The sequence below is a fragment of the Pteronotus mesoamericanus genome, unplaced genomic scaffold (genome assembly GCF_021234165.1).
Source record: "Pteronotus mesoamericanus isolate MK-2021 breed Mesoamerican mustached bat unplaced genomic scaffold, CSHL_Meso_final contig_90, whole genome shotgun sequence".
Lineage (NCBI taxonomy): Eukaryota > Metazoa > Chordata > Mammalia > Chiroptera > Mormoopidae > Pteronotus > Pteronotus mesoamericanus.
In genome coordinates, this window is record NW_026555277.1 from 44,616,587 (window position 1) to 44,639,534 (window position 22,948).

The window sequence follows — 22,948 nt, forward strand, 5'->3', positions numbered from 1 at the left end:
CATCAGGCACAGTGATTTGACTGAGGGTTAGAGGACCCATTTCCAAGATGGATCACCCAAGTTGTTAGGGCGGGCTTTCAGCTGAGAGCTCAGCTGGGCCTGATGACTGGGAACCCGCAGTTTCTCTCTGCATGAATCACTCCATGTGATCTAGACTTCCTTGTGACATGATACTTGGATTTGAGGGTCAAGTATCCTGAGCAACAAAACTAGGCATAAGCTATACTGTTTATCACAACCTTTTAGTCTCATAGTGTCCCATCTTCTATGCTATATTCATGGCATAGCAGTCACAAAGGTCCATCCAGTTTAGGAGGCAGGACACAAACTCATCTCTTCGTAGAAATGTAGCAAGATTCTTTAAAAAGCATTTGGGACTGGGAATAGTGTAGCCTCTGCTGGAAAATACAATCTGCCACAGTCAAAGCAGACTTTCTTTGACTCCAGATAAATAGTTCAAAATATTGTATGTTGATTTTTAAAACAGTACATCCAAGTTTTATTGTTTGTCCTTTGATCTGATTCTGGAAAAAATATATATTTTTTATTTTTCTTAATCCTCACTCCATGATAAGTTTCTTGATTTTAGAAAGAAAGGAAGAGAGAAAGAAAGAGGAAATAGCAGTGAGACAGAGAAACATCAATCGGTTGCCTCCCGTATGTGCCCCACCCGGGAATTGAACCCAGAACATTTTCTGTGCACTGGACGACGCTCCAACCAACTGAACCACCTGCTTAGGGCTGGAAAAAAATATTTTACTAGACCTATCAGTTTGTTTTCTTTCTGAAAATATAATGCTCATGCTAGTCCCCATCACAACTCAAACCTATGGCACAATCACCAACTTCTTCAATTGATGAGAAAAACTTTATTTTGTTTTTCCATTCCCTTACATTTGGTATAGCTCCTAATGATAATAATGACATTACTGTTGTTATTCCATATAAGATACTGTATCTTCATTCCCTGATGACAAAATCTAGATGTGGAAAGGTGAGGCAACTTTTTTAAAACCTTATTAGTGTTGTAAGTGGGGTTTGAACCTAGGACTCTGTTCTAAGTCTAGGTTCTTACTGTTAATTAAACTTCCTAAAGCTTTGGGTCAAGTGTTTTGTTATGTAAAGCTTTATGTAAAGAAAATCTTTAGTCAAGGCTCAATCCAAGTGAACTGTGATAACTTCTCAGAAACTGTGAAACCTTCCCAGAAATATTCTAGGATCTTTCTTGCCAGGAAATGGGTTACATACAGACTTGCATTTGAATATTACTACATTTGTTTTTCTGTGTGAGAGAATACTTGAACTAATCTAACAAAGCAAGATCTAAAGATCCAAAGTAAGGAGAACTGAAATATTGTGTTGCTGCCTCTCCATTCTTCTCGCAAGTCAATCTCATGGCTCTATAAGTTAGCACACTCCAATTAAAGTCATATTAAGATAAGAAGTTCATAGATATACAAAAAAAAAAAAAGAGAGAGAGAAGAGAAGAAGAAGAAGACAAAGCACAGAAACTATGCTAGTAGATAAAAGAAATCACAGAAATCTTCCTGAAAGAAGCAGATTTTGATCAGTGCCATTAAGGAAAAAAAACTACTGGTATGTTGTGAATACTGATAATTCATAGTTCCTCAAAATGGTTGTGAATCAGAATCATTGAGGAGTTTAGTAACTGTTCAGTGTTCACACTTGAGCCCTGGAGAGTCAAATAAGTTGACATATGGTGGGGTCTTATTAATACCCAGGAGATACAGATGTAATAAGCCCTCAGGGCTATTTTTGAAAAAAACATATTGAATTGGCCACAAAGTCCATTTAGTTTTTTCCATAAAAGACACATATTTCATTTTCACCAATAAATTTATTAATTTGGGTATTTTGAGTATGTAGACTATCTCCCACTATTGTCTTCTAGTGAATAAAGGCCAGGGCACTGTTAAATATCTTCCAATGCATGAGACAGCCCCACAGCAAAGAATTATTTGGCAAAAATATCAATAGTACCAAGAAACTTCACAAAGCACTTTTGACACATTTGATCAATCACAGAACTTTCTCCATATACTGCACAAAATTTTTTTTTGAAATTCAGCTGCATTTTCACCTTTCTTGAAATAATAAAGCATAATATGCCAAAAAAAATGTTGTGTATCTTCTTCCATTTTCAATATTAAAATGGCTGCACAAAAATTTACCAGTTTTAATAAGTTGTTTTTTAAATGCACTCTGATATGACAGCTGTCACAATACAATCTAACAAAACTGTTTCAAATGAAGTTAAAACAACGAAGCACTACTAAAGCCATAGTAGGGAAAAAAGTAAACCAAACTTTTGGCCAACCCAATATATTTAGGTCACAGTTCAGGAGCTGTTTGTTTGTTTGTTTGTTTAGAAAACCTCCTATCTTTTGCATTTTTTTAAAAGTTTTGATGTCTTTCTTGTCATCTGATATTTTCCTGGCTTCCTGTTTTTTGTTTTGGAATACCTACAAGGTAATGTCTGCTCTTTAACAGAAGCCAAGATTCTGATTCATTCTTCTGTTAAATGTCATATTATATTATTGTAATTATCTTTTGTGCTGAATCAGATGAAGCTCCATTTTCATTGGAATGAAAATGGATGAGACTCCTAGACTATGAAATTATGGGCTACTTGATATATTAATATTTATATATTTTTTTAATATCAAAGTATTGCCACTGAACTACACCAACAGTACTTGGTTGAAATTTTCTTTTTAGTACAGAAATGACTGCTTGATAGATCAGCTTTCTATCAGTGTTTGCTACAGCTTTGAAAACTGGATAGCTACTCCAGTGACTTATCAAAAGAATGATTTCTGCAAGGATCGAAAAGTTACTATTTGACATTCCTCATATCTTCATTGGAACATCTGGAAGGTTTTTAGTTCCTTCTTTCTCCAGTCCTATGGAGCACTAGGCAAGGCTCCCCACAGCTGTACTGAAGATTTTCATGTTGTCACTATTGATAGGAAATTTATTGATTCATTCAACAGCTATTTTTGAGCATCTACTATATTTGAGGCACTAGAAAATACAAAGGAGAACAAAAGGCAGACACCATTTCTGCTTTAATGGTGTAAAGGAAAACATAATTATGTAATCTGGTACTATAGTAATTGTCAGGCAGAATTCTACCAGAGAAAGAGAACCTGTGGGATACATATGTTTACACACAGGTAGATAGGGATTGGCTTACATGGATGTGGGGCTAGCTAGGAAAGTCCAAAATCTATAGCACATGCCATCAGGAAGGGAAGGCTGGAAAGTTTCAGGTGTGAGCAGATAGGGAAGAATTTCTACTTGTGATCTGTAGACCTACAGAAATTCTTCCCCAGAAAAACTTCAGTTCTGCCCTCAAAGTCTTCAACTACTGGGATCAGGCCCAACCGAATCCTAAAGGATGATCTCCTTTAGGTAAAGTCAACTGATTGTAGGCGTTGATCACATCTACAAAATGCCCTCCTAACAATACCTACTTTAGGGTTTGATTGAATAACTCAGGTACTATAGCCTGGCCAAGAGGGCACATAAAACTGACCATCGTACTAGTGTTTGAAAAACGCTATGATAAGGGAAGCATAAAGTGCCAAGGACCCACATCTTAGGGGCACCTATCTTAGTCTGAGGGGAGTCACATATTTTCTGAAAGAGATGACAATTAACACAAGGCCTGAAAATGAGTGGGAATTGCCTAAATTAAGAGGTGAATGAAGAATATTCTTGAATGTAGAAACGGTATAGACAAAAGCCAGAAAGAGCACTAATATCTCTTCTCATCAGATTTTTTTTTTTCTGCCTTTCTCTTTTCAGTATTCTGAGGTAATCGTTGTTCTTTAACAGGAGCCAAGATTTGATATTATTTCATTTGGTAATCATTGCATTAGCTTATGGTAATCCTTAGTGCTGAATCAAATGAAATTTTATTTTCATGTTTTAATTACCATTTCCAACTGCTGTTGAGATGAAGCACCTTTTCAATGTTCATGTGACATTTAGTTTTCCTCCTCTATAGATTTGCCTCTTTGCAGCCTTTGCACATTATTCCCTTGGGTAAATTTCTTTTCCTTATTGATTAGATATGATTTAAATATTACTAGAAATGTTCTGCCTTTATGTGCATTGCAGATATATTCTCCCAGAGAACATTAGTCCAAACTGGGAGGAGCTTTGTAGACTACGGTTTGCAGGTGAGTACAAGCAGAACTTGTCAAGTCAGGGGGTATTGGGGCGATCTCAAAGGCAGACCTAAGTCGCCTTTCCGGGACTGAACAGAAACGAAGAGGCAAAGGAAGGAAAAGATGAAAGAAGCCAGCCCATCTCACAAAGTACAGAATGTTTACACTTTAAACAAATAACAGAAGATAGAGCACTAGAATCTTGAAGCTAGGAAAGTTACACTGGCAGTCAGACAAGCTACAGAAAAACTCACCTCACTGAAACATAACCCACTGAAAATTATTATCAGAAGAAAAAGAAATATTAGAAACAGAATAACATTATTCCAAGCAACTACAACAAGCTAAAAAGACATGTCCACAAAATAAAACTGTATTCTAATATTTAAAACAAACAAGCTCAAAGAAACTAAGAAAATAATAGAAATTATAAAGAACAACTTAAGTTAGAATTAAAATAACTCAGAAACAATATTGGAGAAATAAAAATTGAACAGTGAGATTTGAAAATAAAGCTTACAAAATTTTGGCCAATGCAACTATACAAAAGTAGACAATTAGAGGAATTAGAATTGTAAAGGAAGAGAAAAACCTATCTGTATTTGCAAATGATAAAATTAAATGTCTGAAAACCCAAAAGGATTAAAAGGACTATGCTTTAATGAAATAACAAATAAATTGTAAAATCAGTGTACAAAACCAATAACCTCTATAGATTAAAACAAAAGGTAGTTAGGAGATACAATGGGTGAGGAAAATCTATTTAAATTGCAAAAACAAAAAGTAACAAAGAAAATACCTAGAATAAAGAAATAGCCACTGCCTAAATGTATAAAATAATAAGATACTCTTGAAAATCACAACATAGATTTCAACAAATGAAAATTTCCTTTCAGAATTGAAAGAGTTAACATTAAGTCTATATTATTTTTCCCTAAATGAATTTATAAATTTTTAATAAAACTATCAGTAGATAGCCCTAGTCAGTAAGTCTTGGTAGAACAGTCTTCTTGTGGGCTGAAAGGTCACACGATTCCCAGTAGGTGCCTGGGCTGCGTATTTGATCCTCAGCTAGGATGAGTGCTGGAGGCAACTGATCTATGTTTCTCTCTCACATTGATGCATCTCTCCTTCTCTCTCTCCCTCCCCTCCCTTTCCTTCTCTCTGGTATCAGTGAGCATGTCCTCGGGTGAGGATAAATACACACACACACACACACACATACACGCACACATACAATAAAACAGTAATTCAGCTCTGGGTAGTTCAGTAGATTGAGCGTCAACCTACAGACTTGAAAGGATGTTGGTTCAGTTCCCAGTCAGGGCACATGCCCGGGGTTGTGGGCCAGGTCCCCAGGAGGGGGCGTGTGAGAGGCATTGATGTTTTTCTCCCTCTCTTCCCCTCTATTCTAAAAAAATAAATAAATAAAATCTTTTTAAAAAACAGTAATTCAAATTAGTAGGAAAAAGATGAATTTTAAAATATATGGTATTGAGATAATTGGATAGCTTTATAGAAAAAGATAAAATTGGGTCCATTTCTCACACCATACAGTTGGAAACTTGAAATGGGTCAGATGTTTAAATAGAAACAATGACATCATAGAAGTACTAGAAGGAAGCTGAGAATTCCTCCGCATCTGCAAGTAGAAAAACTTTTACTGTAACTAAAAATTTAGGAACAATGAGAAAATACTGAGATATTTGATCTCAAATAAACAAAACTCTTGAATAAAAAATAAAAACAGGAAAACAAGCCTTTTTAAAATCTGGCAAACTAGGAGAAAGTTTGTAAGTTATATCACAGGTAAAAATTTGATATCCTTTATAGAGAACATTTGTAAAAATAGATAAGAAAACCAACAATGTTAAAGAAGAATGAGCTGGAATAAACAATTCCCAGAAGAAAATAAAATGCAAATGGAAGTTAACAGATGAAAGATTCTTAGCCTGACTCATAACAATAACAACAACAACAACATCAAAAAGAGCAAATTAAAATTGAGATAATATTACTCAGATGAGCAAAGGTTCAAAGTTTGACAGTATGCTTGTTGCTTAGGCTGAAATAGAAAAAAGCACTGTCATACATTGCTAGGAAATGTTCACAAGCCTTCAGAGAATGAAATACTGATATACACAACAAAATTAACAAATCTAAAAAAAAAATATTATGCTGAGTAAAAAAATCCAAGACATTAAAGAGTTAGGATTCCTGGTTTCATTCAAGTGGCCTGGAATGGGGGGGAGGGGCAGAAAAAAGACTTTATATAGTACAACTTGTATGATTCAATTTATATAAAATACTAGAACTGACAAAACTAAACTATAGTAAAAGAAAGTAAATTAATGGATGACAGGATCAGGGAAGAGGGGATTAACTGCAAGAAAACACGTTTAGAGCTATGAAAATATTCTATATCTTGATTGAGATGGTGGTGGTTGTATTTGTCAAAACTTGCCAAGCTGTAAGTGTATTTAATTTTATATACAATATGCATCAATAAAGCTGATTTTTTTTTTTAAAGAAAAAACTAATGGAGGAGTTAAATAGGATAAAGAAAGGAATAAAGGAAAAGAAAAGAATAGAATCAAAGGAAGGAAAGGAAGGAAGGAAGGAAGGAAAAGGAAAGAAGGAAACTTGATTCATACAAAACAAAAAAAGAAAAAAGATAAAGGAATAAAAACAAGAAGGGACAAAGACAAAATAAGGAAAAAGAAAACAAACTTAACTATATCAGAAATTATATTAAATTTAAATGGACTAAAAACTTCTATTAAAGACAAAGACTGTCAGACTGTCTAAAAAAAAACAACTACATGTTGTTTATATAAAGGAAAATAAAAGAATGAAAAATGATATGTCATGAAAATACTGGCCACAATACATCTAATGTAACTATGTTAAAGCAGACTTTATGTTAAGAATATTGCCAGTGATAAAGAACATTTCAAGATCTTAAAATAGTTCAACAGTAAGAAAAAAATTCTAAATTTTAAATCTTTTTTAAAAGATTTTATTTATTTACTTTCTTATTTAGAGAGAGGGGAAAGGAGGGAGGAGAAGGAGAGAAATATCGTGTGGTTGCCTCTCGTGCACCCCCTACTGGAGACCTGGCCCACCACCCAGGCATGTGCCCTGACTAGGAACTGAACCAGTGACCCTTTGGTTTGCAGGCTGACACTCAATTAACTTAGCCACACCAGACAAGGCTAAATTTTAAATCTTTTTTATAGAATAGCTTCAAAATATATACAGCAAAAATGAATTAACCTAAAAGGGGAAATAGACAAATTCACAATCATAGGTGAAAAATTTAACATGCTTGATTAAGTAGCTGATAGAAAAAATAGTAAAATATGTATGTATGTTATATATACCTAAATATGGTATATATGAGATTTGAACAATACAATTAAGCAACTTGACCTCATTGACCTATGTACAATGCCATATTCAACAACTGCAGAATACACAATCTTTTCAAGTACACATGAAAAATTTACCAAATAGACCATAAAGCAATTCTCAACAAATTTCTAAGAACTGGAGTCATGGAATGTTTCTCTGACCATTTTGGAAATAACTTAGAAATCGTAACAGAAAAATAATTCAAAACTACCCAAATATTTGGAAACTAAGCAGTGCACTTATAAATAACCCATGTATTAAAAAATAATAAAAATGGAAATTATTTTTAACTGAAAATGAAAATATGGCATAGCAAAATTTGAGGGCTACGGCTAAAAATGATTACAGGAAAATCTATAGCTTTAGATACATATACGAGAGTATTTAAAAAATAAATAATTTGAGAATCAGTTTCCTCAGCCTCCATCTTGAGACTCTAGAAAAAAAAACAACACTTTTTTTCTGTAGAGTCCAACTACTCATGCCTGAAGTTCTCTGCAGTGTCAGCAGAAGACCTAAGAGCCCAAGCCGGTGGGCATGAAGTTGCGTTTTACCACACCTCCCAATTTGCTTAACAATCTGCCAGCCAATGAGTCATGCTGGTGGCCGGTGTTAAAGGCTCCCTTCTGGAGAGAGACAGTGATTTGCAGAATGAAGAAGAGGAAGGACCGTGAGTCCCTAAAGTCCCTACAGTTAGAAGACTCCAGCGGAGAGGAGCCCACCCCAAACCTTCACAAAGAGGAACTGGTGTTCCGGGTCGCATCACTAACCAATTAAGTGTTTCTCCTAAACATAATTATCAAAACAGAAGGTCACAAGAGCCATTAAAAGAGATTATTATGCCCATCTTTGCTAGGAGTCCTTCCCATAGAATGTCGCGGAACACCCAGAATCACTGAGACTGCTCTTCCCTGACTGTGGGGTACATGCTAAAAACCCAGTTCTTCCAGCCTCCTACAGTCAGTGCCTCTGGTGCCAGCCAGGGGTGACTGACAAAGGTCAGAAGGACCGCAGTGAATGTGGGGATTACTCCCAGGTCCACTCTGGGGTACTCAGGAAGTTTATAGAGGCCACACCCAAGGAAAAGAATCAAACACACCTCCACAGGAAAATTAAAAATCCCCAAAATCTTACCTCCAAGAGGCCCAGAAAAGAGTTTGCAGCATTCTCCTTCTGAAGTGTTTACTTGCTCCTCAGCACATCTGGGCTTGTTGCTTGAGACGGTCACAGGGACAATCTGCCGAGTCCTGGGTCAAGTCATCTTGGGCTAACACTAATAAGAATTCCCTCAAGGCCCGGGGCCTAGGCCAGAGCAATGGCCACCACAGCTCAGGGTCTTTTAGACGCCCCTCCGCAAAGGAGAACACCTGTCTAGGCCTCTGTTCTCCACACCAGGAGGCAGCCTTGAAGTCCCAAAGCACACATGAATGTGAATGGTTTGGAAGCTCCAAAGAAAGAACAGGAAAGATTTTCATTAACCAAATAACCAGAAATTTGAGAGGGGCTAATTGGCACTCTGAAACTGCCCTTGCTTTCTCTGATCTCCATTCTTCCTGTTAGACCTGCTCTCTCTTGTCCCACCCTGAGGTCCCTGGCATTCTATATCACAAACTCTCCAACACCAGCCTAAATAACAAGGAAAGAGGAACCACATGCATCAAATTAGAAGGAAGCAAGAAAGAAAATAAATTAGAAGGGAGAGAGAGGGGTTTAGCAGGCATTCTGGCGCATGCCAACATGAGGACTTGCAATTGGCATCTGAAATGCAAGGGTGCGGGGTAACAGGGCATTCTTGTAGGACTGAGCCCTTAATCTTTGGGATCTGATGCTATCTCCAAGTACACAGTGACAGAACTGAGTTGAATTGTATGGACACTCAAGCTGGTGCTGGAGGATTGCTTGGTGCTCTGGCAAAACCACACCCACAGTGAAATTGTGATCAGAATTGTAGTATACTCACTCTAATTTAGTCCCTGTTTCCAGCTTTTTTAAAAAAGATTTTATTTATTTATTTTTAGAGAGAGGGAAGGGAGGGAGAAAGAAAGGGAGAGAAACATCAATGTGTGGTTGCCTTTTGTGCACCCGCTGCTTGGGGCGTGGCCCGCAACTCAGGCATGTGCCCTGAGAATTGAACCAGGGACCCTTTGATTCGCAGGTTGGCACTCAATCCACTGAACCATACCAGCCAGGGCTGTTTCTAGTTTTTATTAGTGTTACCTCTTCTTCCAAAGTTAAAACAATTTATATGGTTAATTGCTTTTTGGAGGGGTTTTGACCACTTTCATTCAGTAAACCTTGTTTTCCTTGAGATTTCAGCTCTCGAGTGGTCTCAAAAAACTGATTTTGTAATTTATCCAGCTTTTCTCATTGTTAGCGTTGAAATGACAATTTTTTTTTTTGCTTTCTAAATTATAAGCAGGAGAAGAAACTTTTTTTATTAATTACCCTTTTAATCATTTTTAATTGTACAATCCAGTGGCATTAAGTTTATTCACATTTTTAGTTAAAAAAGACATTCTATTTTATAATATATTCTTAAATAACTTGAGAGGATTAACTATATATATATTTTTTAACACATTTTTTTTCTCTTGGAATTTAATACCACCACCACAGAAATACACACACACACACATAAATGAGGGAGCCGTGAGAGCAGGGTCAAAGCTGAGGATAAGGGAGGAACAAATACCAAGAAAAACATATCAGGGTGCAGCCCCCATGCAGCTGGACCAGAGTCGACAAGAATGAGGAGGAGGCATAGGGCAACGGTTGAGCCTTGCCTCAGATAAACATCCTGACCAGAGAAAGACAGAGTAGGGGGGCCCAGTAACAGCCTTGAACCCAATCAGCAGAAAAGAAGCTGCCTAAAGTAGCCTATCGCTAACTGCCACTTCTCGCCCTTGTATCCTGCTTGCTTGCTCCGCTTATGTATAAAAACCCTAGTGCCTTAGCAGCGGCGCGTCCTTCGTAGGTGGAGGGTCTGCCCCTGCGCAGGTTCATTTGGCCAACTAATAAAGCGCTTGCAAAAAGTCCTGTGTCCTGGAGTAATTCGAACAGCGGGGAACGTAACAATACACACACAACTTTACAGAGACAAAATGAGTAGTTTAAATTTGATTTTAAATTCATATGTAAGTTCTAGGCTACCACTAGAGATAACTGAGATTATTATGAAGTTCTAAAGTTTAGTAATAAGAAGCCTCTCATTCTAATCCCAGTGTGTGGGATCATTCCATACCATCAAGCAATTCTCCACACCAGCTGGTACAGCCACACCCCTACAGTGGCAGCCTCTCCTTTAATTGCCACCACCCTCCCCCTTTAGGACTAGTTGAACATTAGCTTCTTTAATCTATTTGTTTTGTTGTAACCACAAATTGCTTAATACCCTAACCATAACACTCAACACATTTGCAACATGTTCTCAAATCGATAACCTGTGATCTGCCACGGAACATTCTTAGGGAAACTATAGGTAACATCTTAACATAAGGTCTTGGTGCTTCCTCACAGAAAAAATGTAAAGAGAAAATGATCATGAGGCAATGATTTACAGATTTGCTTTGCAGAGAAGAGTGAGAACCAAGACCACCCCCAGATGTATGTGACTATTTGATGATGTCTCCAAGTCTGCACATTGAAATCTTATCAAGGAACTAGAGACCATGGAAATTTACCCCCTTTCATTCTCCTTTTCAAGATTAAAAACCCTTATCTCAGTCCAAGAGCAAGATGGGCTCAAGGCATTTCTAAGTTTCCCATCTTCTCCATTAGCACCTTCTCAATCAATAAAACTTTCTTTGCTCCAAACTCTGACATTTCAGATTTTGGCTTTTGTGAAGTGCCTGGCACATGAACCAGAGATAGGCAACACTAGGTGTCCTACAATTCAAATCAATTCTGACACTTCTACCTGTAGGTAGCATAGGTCCCACAGGTGGAAGTTCAGTCCCACAAGCCTAGCCCCCTACAGTTCAAACGTCCATAGCAAGCCCAGGTTATCAATCAGAGGTTCCCATGGCATCTTCTTGGAATTCAATCAATTTCCTAGAACAGCTCACAGAACCCAGAGAAACATTTTATTTACTAGATTATTGGTTATCATAAAAAGATATGACTCAGGAACAGCCAGATGGAAGAGATGTGTTGATGTAAAAAAAAAAAAAAAAAATCTAAACCTGTAGAGAATTTTCATAAGTTCATTTGAGCCAAAATGACAACACCTGCTGGGGGAGAAGGATCTCAAATGCTCTGGGGACCACAGTTTTACAGGTTATCTTGTGCATTTGCAAATTAAGGAGGGAACATAAGGAAGATTACAGGGAGGGAAAAGGAAAGCAGGGATTGGATTACAGAAGTTAACAAGATTATGTGCTCCTTTGAAGGTGGTTACTTCAAAGGTGTGTTAACCTAGATATACAGAAACAGTAAGACAGAGTCTGCTTAAAGCAAAGTTAAATCTAAAGTGATACGCCAGGGGCATGACTACCCACCATGACCTGCATAATTAGGAATTCATGCTCAAATTGTTACTGGAGAAGCTCAGTTCTTCTTGCCTATGCAATAAAGCTTTTTAGTGTGCAAAGCATATTAGTGCTATATTCTCTCGGAAAAGAATGGGCCTACATCAAGTGGGGGTGAAAGGCAAGAGGTTGGGTGGCAAGAGACATCCAGTCCTTTGTTCTAACGACTTACATAGTTGTGGGATGGGGGTGAGGGAGTATTGATTGGTGGGTAAAGGGAGTGCCTGCTTCAGGGGTGGAGCGGGCAGGGTGTGACTACCCAAACACAGGTATTTGTGGGAGTTCCTTCCCAGATAGTGGAAATGATACATAGAATTTTAAGAACTGCCCTTCTGTCCTCTTGGCCTTGGGATGTTCAGGACACCCAGCAATCTTAGTAAGATTGTTACAGAAGCTTAAAGAAGCCCACTCTCAAGGACTCTCCCCTCTTCCTGTACTATCTCAGTTTTGCTTGTGGTGTTCAGAATGCCTGGCAATCTTATTGGACCAGGCTCAGGACTGGGTCAACAGGCGAGACAGGTTTTCCTTTTGCTTCTAGCCTCCTCTATTAAGTTCTTTGTTAGATTATAATGGCGAAGGCCCCGCCTTTATTTCCCCTCTGGCTGCTCATCCCTAGCTGCTACCTAAAAAATCACCCTGTGAGGTTACTTTCCAGAGAACTCCCTTTCTTCTCCAATTGACAGACACAGAGGACAAGGTCTAGGGAAAGGGGCAGAGCTCCCATGCTGTCTCTAGGTACCCCACTCTCTGCCTTTGTCCACATGTTCACCGACCTGCAAGTCTCTGGACCTAGTACTCTTGAGTTTTTACAAAGGCTTTCTTACATAGGCATTAGTGAATTAGTGACTATTGGTTACCGAACTCAATCTCCAGCCCCTCCCTCTCTGAAAGTTCTAATCCTCTAATGGTTCCATTGTCTCCATTGACAACAGCCACCATCCTTAGGCGCTTTCCAAATGCCACCTCATTAACATAACAAGAGACACATTTATCCCTCTCATCACTTAGAATATTCCAAGGATTTTAGGAGCTCGGTGCAGAAAGGAGACAAAGACCAAAAATATATTTCTCATTATAATCCCAATATTATACAGCCAAAATGCACCTTTTCAAAGTTTTCATTTTCCCTGTATGTACCTAAAAAGGGGGCCACGTACTAAACCTGACAAGCTCAGGGGAGGTTGAAAACGCAGAGACCTAAAGTAACTACATAGGATGGTCTGAAATTAAAACTTTCTAGCTAAAAGCGTGTCATGGTGGTTAGTCATCCTAGGCTGGTATCTTCCTTGACAAAGGTCAGTCTTTCCCTTAAGTGAGACTGTCTATCATTTTGTTGCATCTACAATAACATACCTTTGGAATGTCTGGGTAATTGCCTTTTTTCCAGACTCCTCAGGGCACAACTTCCCAAAGCAGGAGAACACAGAGGCCCCTCATTATTGTTGTTACTGTGTTAATTGTTCAAGTTTAAATTATCCTATACCCACTGATGTAAAAGAACTATGTGTCTATTCATTTTTTTATCTAACCCCAGAGATTCCCCCCTTTGCTTTCTTTTGCCTCCATAATCTATTACCAATGAATTTCAAGTAACCTCCTTACGTATTCCCCTTGATTCTGTTGTATAAAATAAAATAAGTGGTAAAACTGCTGTCAACATTAAAAAAAAAAATTCAAACCTATGGAGAATTTTTGGTTAGTTTACTGAGCCAAACTGATGGCAATTGCCCAGAAGCAATATCTCAATGGATTGAGAAATGCTCCGGGAAAATGGCAGGTTAGCAACTTATTTTATACATTAGAATCAAAGGAGGAGCCCTAAGGCAGTTACAAGAAATACACTGGTTATAAATTAGGGAGGCAGGAGAAAGCAAAGGGGTGGGGGACCTCTGGGATTGGGTAAAAGGTAAACTGATAGACACATAACTTCCTTTACACAGGCGGCTATGCGATAGTTAACAGTCAACAATTAACATGATAACAATTACAGTGAGGGGATTTGTGGTCTCAGCTTGTACCCAAGGAGTTTGGGGGGAAAAGGAAGTTACCTTGACACTCCAGAGATACGTTATCCTAGATGCAAAAAGACAACAGACAGGTTATTTAAGGTAAAGATGGACCTTTGTTAGGGAAAAATACTGGCCTAGGACATGACTACCTACCGTGAACTGCTTTTAGTTAGTAAGTTTTCATTTCAGACCATCCTTTGTGGTTACTTAGGATGTCTGCATTTCTAAGACTGCCTCGCAGGCCACCCCTGAGCCCATCTGGTGAATGTGTGGCCCCTTTTCTTCCACACTGCCATTTTCTGGAGCATATTCTCAATCCATTAAGATTTTGCTTCTCGGCAATTGTCATCAGTTTGATTCAAATACACTCATAAAAATTCTTACAGGTTTCAATGTTTCTATGTCAACACCTGGGAAAATAGTTACTGAAAGCTGTATTTCAGATCTTAAGTTAAAATACTGCTTTTGGGTCAATCCATGTGTGAGCAAGATAATATTTTAAAAATCCTGGCCCTTCCTCTATCTTGGCAGGATGTAAAGATTTCTAATTAACTGGAGTGTTCCAAACTACCAAGATTATGGTTTTCAATGGAGAGAGCCAAAAGTCTTCTATCAAAATACCTATTGTGAGAAAAAGTAGAAAGAAAATGAAATGGTTGCTAGCCTCCTCTATATTAGGATATTATCAGAGAGAACTGTGACATTTGTCCTTGGGGAACAGACAAATTCAGGTGGTAGGGTACCCACATTTCAATTTTCATTAGTGAACTGGCAGAAATGTAAATGTAATGGTCAACTTTATGGGTCCATTTAATGGGGCTAAATAATGCCCAGATAGCGGGAAGTCCTTACGGGAGGTCTCTGGGAGAGATTAGCATTTGAATTCAAAGACTAAATAAAGAAAACCACCTTTACCAGTGGAGCATCATCCACCCTTCTGAGGACCTGAATAGAACAAAAGGCAGAGGAAGGGTGAATTCGCAGGCTGTGCCTGAGCTGAGGCATCCGTTTCCTCCTGCCCCCAGACAGCGGCACTGCCCGTACTCCAGCGTGTGCGCTCAGACCTCGGCCACCGGCTCTCCTGGCTCCAGATTGTAAACAGATTGCCTCCATAGTGGTGTCAGCCACTTCCTATAATCTGCTCTTACATTTATTTGTCAACTTTCTTGGCAAAAGACCACCAGAGCATGAGACCCCAGCACCCCTCATTGTTATCTTGTTCTGGAATACCATCTCTCTGTGCTGTAAACATTAATTATTAACTATCCTTTGCCCATCACAGTAAAAGAAGTATGTGTTTCTCCATTTTGCTTTTTATCCAATCCTAGACATTTACCCACTTTGCTTTCTCCTGCCTCATTAATCTACCACCAACGGATTTCATGTAACTCTCTTTGCAACTTCTCTGATTCTATTATGTTGAGATTTTGCCTCCCAACATATGTCCTCAGTTTGGCTCAAATAAACTCATAAAAATTCTCTACAGGTTTGAACATTTCTTACGTTGACAGCTTCTTACTAAAATATATTATTAGTCCACAGGCTTCTCTTTTATTTCTGCTATATTTGTTCAGATACCTGGTTCTCTAGGGTAATGGCTGTGCTCAATTAAAAAAGTAGTCAGATTTTTCAGACAAAACTGATTGTAATAAAAGATATAATGACAGTACATAAATTATCTAAAAATACTAACATGTGGGAAACATCCAGTTTTGCAGCGGAAAATTATGTATTTACCCATTATGTCTCAGTAAATCCTAAATTTTCCTAAATAATTAAATAAAGACACAAACATTTAACACCAGCAGAAAATTTCTCAACTCAATTTATTCTGTGTTGATGAATCTGCTTAAACAAATCAATCCATTTTACTCAAATTGGAACTCAAATATCTGTGAACTGACTTTGCATTAAAATGCCTCATATTAACAAATCTTATGTTAACTTACTCCTATTCAGTTGAGGCAGCTCAAGAAAATGGGGGGGAAAAAACACAGCCTCGGCAATCAGCACATTGTGATCTTGTTCCTGCCACCAGCGCAATGTGTGACCTTGAGCAAGTCATCTGAATTCAAAGACTAAATAAAGAAAACCACCTGTACCAGTGGAGCATCATCCACCCCTCTGAGGACCTGAATAGAACAAAAGGCAGAGGAAGGGTGAATTCGCAGGCTGTGCCTGAGCTGAGGCATCCGTTTCCTCCTGCCCCCAGACAGCGGCACTGCCCGTACTCCAGCGTGTGCGCTCAGACCTCGGCCACCGGCTCTCCTAGCTCTCCAGATTGTAAACAGATTGCCTCCATAGTGGTGTCAGCCACTTCCTATAAGGGAAAAGCTCTACTCCATTCAGGGAAGGCTAAGGGAAAAGCCCTCCTACTCCACTCAGGGCCTCAGCTTCCACACCTGTAAAATGTAGCTTAAGCTGAATGCTTCCTAATGTTCCTCCTGATTCTGAAACCTTCTAAAGATACTGTAAACTTTTTCCATGTTATCCCTACCCTACTTTTCTGTAATACCAGGTCACTATATGCCTTTCCAAAGTGTAGCCAAGAAGTAAAAGGATATGCCACTGCAGTGTTGATACAGAGAGGCCTGGACAAGCTGAGGGAGGAAACCACCTAGAAGCAGGGGCAGGGTCACCTTGCCCCAGTAACCAAGGTAGCATGCAGACAGATTTACCTACCTCTGGGGCAAAGATGCTGGAGGAAGTCATTGTGGTGAGCATGCAAAACACTAGTGAGGTGATTGGATAAGAGAAAGGCCCTTCTACTCCCTGGGTGAGGGTGGGACGGGAGGATGCAGCTACATGTGACTCTAGAAGGTCAACATGGAGGCAGATGGAGATGCTGTCCTGTCAGTCTAGCCTAGGAAAAGGACAGGATTGGCTGGGTAGATTGGACCCTGCTGGAGAGCATGGAAGTTTGGGCTGGGAGATTTAAACCAAGGAAAGAGAGAAACACACTCCCTTCTCTCTTGGATCCACTTGGTGGCAGATGTGTGGGCCAAAAACACACCCAGACTCCAGGAGGGAGCCTGAAGCTGGACAGCCACCCACTAAGCTGCCTTAGGCTCCAAAGGACAGATAAGGATGGAGTAGGAATTATGGGGTGTGTTTTGGGTTTTGTTCTTTTTAGGAAGAGCTGGGTTTTGTTTGTGTTTTGCAGAAGAGATGAGCTTGGAGGTGAGGAGTTGCCCATCCTCCCAAATTGTGCAACATTTTAATAAAGACCTCTTTTCTTCTCCACCAATCTCTGTCTCCAGAGTTTGCCTATTGGTCGCAGCAGACAGCCAAACCCTGCTTTTGTTTGTTAAGTGTGAGGTATAATCAGGAAAATTACTGCTCCTACCCCCAAGGAAACAGAACTGAGTGATTCTCAAAAATGACAGGAAAAGGAGGAAGGAGCCCTATGCCCTTCAGTTAAGGTATCATTATAGTTTATTCCTGCTTCTCTGAAATAGACCTGCATTTGTGTCTGGGCTCTTGCTTCATTCAGAATAAGTTCTCTGCAGGTGTCACCATGTATTGCCACAGACAAATGCTTCCCAATGTGGTGTTTGATAAGTCGATCTAGAAGCAAAATACATCTTCTGCTGGAGCCTGCAAATTAGTTTGAAATACGTTCCCCAGAGGGCCCTGTAGGAAGGAGTCTTGACAGAGGGAAATTCCCCAGGTATATCCAGCCAATCAGTCAGCACAGAATTAGGGCCCATGGTGTACCTGACAATTAAATAGGGCACTTCACTCAAAAGAAGAATAAGACAGGAACCGTGCCCTCCAGAACCAAGAGTCATTCTTATGAAATCATTAAGGGAAAAGACAAGGTACTGATATGTAGAAGCTGATCTGAGTGATAAGGACCGTAAATGTTGGAGCAACTCAAGTGTGGAGGCCATTATGGTCTAGAGCATGTGGATAATGCTCCTAAGCGAACACAGCCTGGGGCAGGCCTGGAGAAGGATGACTTGGGGATAGGCAGGGAGTAGAAAGCCAGGTATTCCTGTGGGAAGTCTTTCCGGCCCTTTATCTCCCGCAAGCCCAGAAAATTGTTCACTCCCTACTTCACACGCAAAATGGTGGTCTCCAAAACTAAAGATAAATAAACCTTTTGTGCCACTAAAAATGTTCCTTGTGAAGACTAGAAGACATTTTCAAAGTTGTTGGAAGAAAATGAGCTGAATACAATAGTGCAAAATGCAGTGAGAAGGACCTGGTTGGTCACTCTGAGAGACAGACAAAGTCCATAAGTAACATCAAAGAATTGCTCCCCAAAGATTAAAATTATTTTTTGATTCAGGGGCAAAGGCCAGCTAACTCTCTTCTTGTGTTACCTGAGAGTACTTTAAAATTAGGAAGAGAGAGGCTACCCATGCCCACTGCACCAGCAAGCTATGGCTCTGAGGCTTCGTTTCGCTGTCATTGTCCATCATCGTCACTGACAGGATATTAAAGCTCCAGGACACTTTCTAGATAACTGAAGTCAATCCTTCAAGCGCTAAGAATTTTTCTGTGTGTTTTAGAAACTCAGCCAGCCTTTCAAAAATACACTATCCATTTCCCCTGTACACTTACATTAGAATGTTCTTAAAATAACTTTAATCTTATTTGATGAGCATGTCCATTTAACAAGCATATGAACTTCCATGTGTTCTGTTGTCCCACAGGTGATGGCCTCAGGCTTTGAGAAGTGTGGGATGGATATTTCCCACCCTAAATGATCTCAGATACTGTGTGTTTTGATTTCTTACATATATATATGTTTTTACTTTTTTTATTGTTACTCAAATACAGTTTTCCCCATTCTCCCCCGTCCCCCTCAACCCTACCTCCCACCCTCAATCCAACCCTCCTTTGGCTTTGTCCATTACATCTATATTTTATAATTATTATTTTTCTTTTTCATATTCAGATGATCAGATGTCATTTCTAGCATTACTATTGTTATCTCTAATAATAGTTCAATCTACCGTTTGCTTTTACAAAGTTACTGTTTTCAGAAGCCCAGTATAAAAATGTTTATGATCATTTGCAAAGCAAAAATTAAGAAGCCTTAAAATTTGGACTAAAGTAGCTCTCTGAGTGATATTCACAAACTTTAAAGAATGGATTTGTTCCATTTACTTTCCTTTTCCTTCCTAATTGGCAATTAATATCCCATAGAAGACCAGTAGCTTGAGAAGAATTTCAGTAAAACTCCCAGTAAACATGATCCTGTGGAAGATAAGTCCCTGGGTATAAGCTGGCTCTATGGCCCAGACTGCACTATCTGACCTCAACACTGATCACGTTACCTGTGTTATACGTGCTTATAGAACACTTTTACTGCACAAAATTTAACTGTTTGTAATGATATGTCCATTTGTGATAATTTGATTGTTGTTTGCATCCCCCAGCAGACTGTAAATCCCAGGAAAGCGTGGACCATGACTGGTGTTTCTTACCACTACACCTCCAATATCTAGTCTAGTAGGTACTCAATAATTTTGTGATGAATGACAGAAAGAAAACGCAAGAAGTCCAGAGCCCCAATTTCTGATTTTAGTGGTCCTGTCTTGTGTGACCTTGGACAGAGCATTATACATCCTCTGAGTCTCAGATACCACATTTGCAAAAGGGTTTTCAACAGGATGGTCATAAAGTGCTCATCCGCTTTAGATGTCTAATCTATTTTAATATTAGGAAAGGGTAGAAGATGTCATGATTAGAGGATGGTCCAGAAGGGAGCTGGAGGAGAGGCAGTGCCTGGGGTGGTCAGTTGAGCATTGCCTGGAAAGCTCAGGAATGACTCCAGGGAGAAATATGATCTCTCCAAGGCCATCCAAACTTCAGAAAAATTTTGAAGAGAAAGAGTTTTCATTGCAACCTTCCTTTACCTTTGTGCATCCCTTTCTCAAATCCCATTTCACATCACCATCATCATCACCATGCCACAGACTCCAAGAAATCAGTGTTATCCTGCCTCCCATTCTGTCCTTCCTCTAAGAAAATACTGGAATAAACTATTCACCTATAAGTGCAGTTTTAGGAACTTCCTATTACTGTATTTTCCTGCCATCAGGGTTTACATTTTCAACTCAGCCTGTTTGGGGGAATGTTGCACTCATTAATTATTTGATAAAGACTAAACTTCAGGTAAGGAAGTGGTACTTTTTTCTTAGCGGTCAAAGAGAGGCTTCTAAATCTTCTCAAATTCTACCCAGAGGGCCCACTATTCTGCTAGCTCCACCTCAGTGACTGGGTCCTAGGAACACCAGAAAAATACAAGCGGGCAAACCCAGTCCTATATACCACTTTTTCATCAAAATTGTCATTTGTACTCTACCTCCCAGGATCAGGACTACGGTGAGGCAAGTGAGGCATTTACTTTTGAAGCAAAATTTAAGGCAGTGCCAAAAATTCCATAATCAAGATAATATTTTAGCCCTGGCTGGTGTGGCTCAGTGGACTGAGCACTGGCCTGCGGACTGAAAGGTTGTCAGTTCCATTCTCAGTCGGGGCACAGGCCTGGGTTGCAGATCAGGTCCCCCTGTTGGGGGTGTGAGAGAGGCAACCGATTTATGCTTCTCTCACACATCGATGATTTTCTCTCTCGCTTTCTCCCTCCTCTCCCCTCTCTCTAAAAATAAATAAATAAAATCTTTTTAAAAAAAGATATTTTAATGAAATGCTTAAAAATTAAAAGTAATGCAACAATTTATGATAAACAAGGTTTCAAATTTGTCCTTCCAAAACAAATGGAACCAGAGCTGCCATACCAAACTGCTTTGCACATTTTATGCCTCAAATCTTTGGAATATTAAACGAACAAAATAACCTTTGGACTGGGTGTAGAGCAACACTGTGTCCCAAAAAACTGTGTGCAAAGATAACAAAGAAGCCATTATTATGACTATTGGATTGAAAATTAAAACATTTTTAGTTTTTATTTATTTCCAGGGAGGGGAAGAGAGGAGAGAAACATCAGTGTCTAACTGGGGACCTGGCCTTCAACCCAGGTACGTGCCCTCACTAGGAATCAAACCGGTGGCTTTTTGGTTCTCAGGTTGACACTTAATCCACTGAATCACATCAGCCAGTGATAAAAAACACTTTTAGACTCTTTTCCTCAACACTGCCTACAGAGGTGGCAGCCATCTCGTATGCAGCACCAGGGCTGCCTTAGAACCCCTCATGAAACCCAAGATTGTCAAAAAGAGGACCAAGAAGTTCATCTGGCACCAGTCAGACTGATATGTCAAAATTAAGCAGAACTGGTAGAAACCCAGAGGCATTGAAAACAGGGTGCACAGAAGATTCAAAGGCCAGATCTTGATGTACAACATTGGTAATGGGAGCAACAAGGAAACAAAGCACATGCTGCCCAATGGCTTTCAGAAGTTCCTGTTCCACAGCGTCAAAGAATTTGAAGTGCTGCTGATATACAACAAGCCCTACTGGGCTGAGATTGCTCACAGTATCTCCTCAAAAACATTGTGGAAAGAGCAGCCCAGCTGGCTATCAGAGTCGCCAAACCCAATGCCAGGCTGCACAGTGAAGAAAATGAATAGTCAGATTGTGTATACATTGTATTTGTGTTAATAAAACCATCAAATTCTGCAAAAAAAAACCAAAACAAAACCCATGTTTAGAGTTAACATCATTATGTTGTGTTATCTGCACCAATAGAAATGTCTTTTTTTCCTACTAATGTAATTGTTCCCCTTCCCCTTCTTATAAATTACCATAATCTTAGTCTCCTAATTAAAATACTATTTGGGCTTCTGCCTGAATCAGTGTGTCCCAAATAGCAATTGTTTTTGAACTCAAATAAATGCTTTTTGCTCTTTACTTTGAAAGGCCTATTTATAAGTTAACAAATTTTTCATTAGCCAACATCAGGGGCTTTTAAATTTTGTTTTGTTTTGTTTTGTTTGCCTTAGGTTCCAAAATGACGTGTCTTGGTGCTTCCTTTCTCATTTTCTCCCATTCTGATGAAACAGAACTGTGAGTGCACATAATGGAATGTGCAAAGGAGGCACATCTGTGCTCCTTGCATCACCACTTGCAATGTGAGCACCCAGGGTTCAGGCCAAAATCATTGTCAGCCAAGAACTGTCGGGGAGACACTTTCATCTAATGCTGCCTCTCAGAATGAGTCTTGAAGGGACAGTTCCCAAGGGCTAAGAAAAAGCTTCTCACTGTAGCACAGTGGTACTGTCCTATGTTGAAACCATTACTGTTCTACACACAGAAATGTAAAAGCCACGTACAGATACCCATTCCACCCTACATACTGAAGACGGGATCCCTGCCATTGTTGGTGGTGAAACAGCATCAGAATGTTACTGAACCTCAGTCCAGCAACCTCTGTACTTCAGTTTTGGCAAAGAGAGAATTCAGAGACAAGACTCAAATACAAGCACAAGTTTATTTAGAAAGTCACAGAGGTAGAAGAAGTGAGCTGTGGAAGAAGTGAGCCAGCTGGGCTGGATGGGCTCAGGAAACAAGTTACAGAGGCAGAAGAAGAGCCCTTGGAGCTTAGGAAGGCAGAGACAATATGCTGGGGGGAAAGAGAGGGGGAAAGTCATGGGCAGTGCTCCAGGGAGAGAGAGAGAGAGAAAAGAAAGAAAGAAAGCACTCTGGTGAAAGAAAGGGGTGGGGAAAGGCACAGGCATGCTCATGAGAGAGAAAGAGTATGCTGAATCCTTTGTATTAAGGGATTTTATCTGTTTTCCAAAGACAGAAATTTTAGAGGCATTCTCAGGGGAGGATCTCAATAGAATATTCATCAAATTTCAGTGTGTCATTTCATGGTCATGGTCTCCAC

The 22,948-nt window shown here is 39.4% G+C and overlaps 1 pseudogene; it reads left to right on the forward strand.

Moving 5' to 3' along the window:
• Positions 1-8,206: 8,206 nt before the first annotated feature.
• On the forward strand, positions 8,207-21,689 carry LOC129080685 (60S ribosomal protein L32-like; annotated as a pseudogene).
• The last annotated feature ends 1,259 nt before the right edge of the window (positions 21,690-22,948 follow it).